General features: G+C 36.3%; 1 long non-coding RNA gene across 1 annotated transcript; it reads left to right on the forward strand.

Moving 5' to 3' along the window:
* Positions 1 to 429: 429 nt before the first annotated feature.
* LOC138320887 (uncharacterized) lies at positions 430 to 4,041 on the forward strand. The gene is made up of 4 exons (XR_011208260.1): positions 430 to 552; positions 1,038 to 1,078; positions 1,447 to 1,506; positions 3,567 to 4,041. It is a non-coding gene; the product is annotated as an uncharacterized lncRNA (long non-coding RNA).
* The last annotated feature ends 1,295 nt before the right edge of the window (positions 4,042 to 5,336 follow it).

Consider the following 5,336-nt stretch of genomic DNA (forward strand, 5'->3'; position numbering starts at 1 on the left):
CAACAAGAAGTCAAAAAGACGAAGGGAAATAACTCCATAATTAATTCAATATTAGTAATAAAATATATTATATTGACATTGAACACTACGAATAGAAGAACCGTTAAATGTTAACTTCAATGTAAGAAGTACTGCGAACAGGTCGGTTAAGTGTGCAAATGTTTGTGAAGTATATTGATTTTGCCACTACAGAGAAAAGGCCGCGCTTCATTCTCGCCTGGGGTTATTTTGCTAATGAGGTAAACGACCCGTGACATGACCTAGAATCTCACAGCCACGCTTTCGGTGTAAACAAAGATGACTACTTTTGGCACATATTAATCGACCAATGAGATTTGATGTCAAAGGGCGTGTCAGAACGTGCGCGTCTTCCGAAATACTATAACGGTATACTTGATTGGCTGGAAACATTTAACAAAATGTTACAGGTTTGTTGATTGGTTGAATTTAAGGTGCGCGGCTTTCATTCTCTGTCATAGTCAGAACCGTTAGCGTCACTTGAAAAAATACTCCCGGGGTTGTAGTGTACATTTGCACAAACAAGTCTTTTTGGTACGTATTGGACATTTTCCTGACTGAATATACATAAATGCTGGTGCAAACAAATCATTCTCTTGTATGGTTTCAGTTTTGCTGCACCGATCGCAAGTTTTACCTTTGTTCTTTTTTAATAACGGTTGGTTAATTTCTGGGGGTCATGTCGGGTTGTGTTGTCTATGAATCTCGAGCCTTAAGTAAAAGCACAGGGTAAAAACTTTGCCGTATGTTGTTATATTGTTGCATATTTTTACAATGTTGTCAGTTAATAGGCATATAATTTTGTTGATTTTCAGCTAGCATGAAATTATCGTTAAATAATTTTGATACAGGCCTAGCACATTCATGATAGGCCTATTGAAAAAAACAACACTAGGAGGCTATAAGCGAATAATCACAACAAACATGGCTGCTTTTATATTGACGTTATGCTTTTAACTTTGTCTTTATCGTTTATCCACAAGTCTACTATAAGTTATTTCTGTACGTTTTAATTTCAGCAACTTGTGATTTTAAAGGCTCAGCATGGCAGCAAGGAAAGGTAAGTGGATATTAGGTCAACTTAGCTCGTAGTCGTAGCGGCATGTGTCACTCGCGTTTCAACAATAACGTTGCTTTGTATCTCGAATGCTCTCGATTGGTTGGTTAATCAATCTTTCTTTCGTTCGTTTGGAATTCCTTATCAGTTATACAGTATGGAACTGGAAATATTTCTAGAAAATATTTATGCTGTTTCAGTACAGCTGTAAGCTTTTAGTTAGCACTGATCCAAATTTCGCAAAAATGAAACGATGAAAGAGTTAATACATAATTATCTATAAGAAAGTGAATGTTCTTGTTAGTTGTTGGGATCGTTGTGTAAGTGAATTTCCATTTCTTGCATATGTATGTTTTCCCTTTCAACATCAGCGGCAAAGTCTCCAGCTAAGAAGGCAGCAGCAAAGCCTAAAAAGGGTGTGAAGAAAGGAGGTTTGTATATCTTTAATGTTGTAAAACTAGGGGGAAGAGAAAATGTAGCAGTTAGACCGAGGGATTCAAACCCAAAACCTTTGATTTACCTGATGATAGACCCAGACAAATAGTATTTTATGTACCACTTCAGTCTTGATACCAATTCTGCTTTTGCATATCTTCAGTGGTGATGGACGTTATCAGTTATCCCATGGTACTTGAATTAGTCCCATTCAGCAACACTCCTTGCTCCTTTTCTTAAGTCTTCATCACAGAGGACACAACTTGTAAGGTAGCATTTCCCCTATGGCCTAAGTGTACCCACAGGGTTTGTTTGGTTATAGGGTTCAAGCAATATAAGGGTTCAAGCAAGATCCTTTAGGAACTACATCTACTTTTCTGTATATACAACTACTAAATTACAGCAGCATGATGGAATCGATGGTAAGCATGGATGAAGTCTCAATTCACTGTCAGAACTCAGTGGTTTAGTTAAACATTGGTGAAATATAGCTGCTGTTTTATTATTGTGGTAACAGGTTGCCAAACCAACTGGACTAAAAATTGACAATGGGATGGGCTATTGGTCTTTCATATTTCATATCATCTGTCCTTGTGGTGGGGTAATGATTGTTATGCGTCATTTTCAGTTGAAAATTGGGCCTTTTTTTGCTGATGTGTTTTGACATGCGTACAAAAACATAAATACCTGCAAGGGCGTAGAACATCCAGCTAGTGGTAGGAGCGCCTGGGTTCAAGTTCTCTTATAAGGAGAGGACTAAGATAGGCCATGCCTGATGTTCAATTCTATTATTGACAGTATGCTTTATGTCAATAAAACACTTTGAGGAATATTGTAACAGTAGTTGAACCCCACACTCTAGCCACTACATTTTCTCCTACCTTTTCTACTTTCCCACATGCAAAAGGCAGTGACAAGAGGTTTCTGGGGAAATCATATTCCATTTTCTGTAATTAAAAGTACAAAGTTTGTTATCTTATTAGGATGGCCACCAAAATGCCTTTCCATGTTGTATGTAACCCTGGTCAACACTAGCTGCAATATATCGCTCAGTTAGGAAGTACTTCTCTTTAGCTTGATCGTAGCTTGAGCATAGCCAGACTAGTAATCCAGAGGTTCCAGTTTGAACCCTGGAAGAGGCAGGTATTTAAGTGAATAGTCGGGCAAATAAAAGCAGTCTAAATGCGTTCATTGGCCTTCCAAAAGTTCTCGCATATTAATACGACGGCCAAGTTCTGCTTACGTTTCCCAGTTCTGACCATTAAAGTAAAGGAAAGTTGAAAGCATTGAAAGCGAGGCTGCATGTAAATGTAACCACGGACATAGTCAGCCGGGAGGACATTTTAGGATTCCTATACTTTAAATTAATTTCTTCGTACGCAGACAGATTTTGGCGAGAGATTTTATTTTTCTATTTCATAAGAAATTATACTGGATACATTCACACCATTTTTACCGATTTTAGCCATCCTTGCCCGACTGTTCACTTTAAATTTATTGTAAATCCTGCACCCTGTTGCATTTAGAATGATGTTGCATAGGTGCTGATAATGTAGAGTGCACATTTACATACTAGTGCAGGGGTTTCATTATCTCTCAGGAGAGGCGCAATGTCAATTTCAGGGGGTACTTTTTTATACCATCTGTATGCTATCTAATGTAATTTAGCCCAAATCAGGCGGTATCACAGCCTTGGTTCAACAGACAAAAAGTACTGGGTACTGCCTGATATTGAAACCCTTGCTAATGTTGCATAAAATTTTAATTAATATACCATATTCGATCCAATATAATGCGCCCTTCCCCATTTTTTAGGTTTCAATTGCCCAGGCATAAATACAGACCAAAACTACACCAAACAATAGACTTGCAATATTTTCTTTATATTAGCACCTTTTTATTTTTCTAATTTTTTTTAAACGCCTTGTGTGATTAATGGGTCGAATATGGTATGTGGCATTAGGAAAATTTCTGCTTTTATTTTGAACTTTTCCATATTTCCATTTATGTCCATGTATAGCTGCATTTAAAACCATGTTGAACTTCAATTTCACAGGCGTAAAGAAAGCAAAGAAGGCAGCACCTGCAAAGAAAGCAGCAAAGAAAGGAGCAAAGAAGGCAACAGGAAAGGGAAAGAAAGCAGCAGCAAAGAAGTAATGCGAGCTCCATTTCACCTGAATGCCTTGTCATCATCCAGCCATTACTGTTCATTCATCTGTTGTCTTTCTTGTTGACCGAGGCGGGTGTTTTATAATGAACTTATATATGTTTTATTGACTGTAGATAATTTATGAAATGTAGATTTTTTTTATTCTTTTAAAAAATATAGATCTGGATATAAACATGCATCTTTCATGAATACTTGTTAACATGTATTGAAAATTTGAAGTCATGAGCATGAAGTAGCTGCAAAAAAAAAATCATCTTCATATATTTATCAACGGAATCCGTTGCTGAAATACTCCTATCTTAGGATGACATATTGTCAAAACTAAGAATTCAAATGTGTGTAATAAAACTAAACTAACAAATGTGTCTGTGTATATTTTCCTAAAGTTTTGAACTGTATGGCAAAAACATAGTGGAATTCATTCTTTCTCAAGAAGGTATTTTTGCAAGCTGTACACTATTCCGTCTTTGCATGTTACAGAGTTAGTTCCCTTGCAGGTAGGTATCAATTGTTTCGTCATTATTTCGTGAGCACAATTTACGTTGTTTCTCTGAAAAGTATGATGTTATGCTCGCAAGCACATGACATAATAATCAATACCTACCCACAAGGGAAGATAACTTGGTACTATGCAATTATTTTTTTTTTTGCAGAATAGGATTTTATGACTCTTTCATATGTACATATGTAGGATAGTACTATTCCACCCGAGGGTACAGAATTTTGGGTCAGAACCGAGGCTTGTAGAGGTTTCTGACCCAAAATTCTGTACCCGAGGGTGGAATAGTTCTATCCTACATAATTTACATATGAAAGAGTTATTTTCTCACATTGCTTGTCGAGTTACTTGCACGAAAGTTGAGGCAGCCATTTTGTGACAAAATCTTAACTTCTTAAATAATTGATCGATTTTAAAAATAAGAACGCCATTCGAAACAGCTCATCAAAGTTTGGTTTATATTAATAAATATAAACAAGAAATCTTAAGTAAAACGGTTTGAAATGCAAATTAATCAACTGAAATGGTAAACAAATCCGGCAAATCAATTGAAATAGAAGAAAAATGATGTCAACTTTGGCTGATATGACGTCATCTAATTGTTTGGCAATTGTGACGTCACAGCTATGTAAGATAGATTTATCTTATATAGCTGTCTTTCATGGGACAACTCTATCTTACATGGCTAGCTATGTGAGAAATAGCCAGTCTTGCTGGTATCCTGGCTTTTAAAGGACGTACACCTCTGAGAAGTCAACATTTTCTTGTATTAAACTTTTTTTCTCGCATATATTTTGGGAAATAGGAGTTCATACTATACAAGAAAATGGAAGAAAAAACATATGTTGGTGCGCTTGATTTTGAGCTATTGTCACTCAAAGATACCAAGTTGACAAAATCTTAGATTTTTTGTGGTTTTGACCATATACACAAGAGTTTAAAGCCATAATTTCCTAATGAGATGTTTGATATGTATGGAGGTTTGAAGAATCTATTTTCCTGTAGTCTTCTTTAAAAATATACAAGTTTTGATTGATAAGACTCATATTTTTAGCCCACCATCATCAGATGGTGGGCTATTAAAATCGCTTTTCGTCCGTGGTCCGTCCGTCCGTTAACATTTCTTGTTACCGCTATTTCTCCAAATAGGCTGAAGG

The sequence above is a fragment of the Argopecten irradians genome, chromosome 4 (genome assembly GCF_041381155.1).
Source record: "Argopecten irradians isolate NY chromosome 4, Ai_NY, whole genome shotgun sequence".
Lineage (NCBI taxonomy): Eukaryota > Metazoa > Mollusca > Bivalvia > Pectinida > Pectinidae > Argopecten > Argopecten irradians.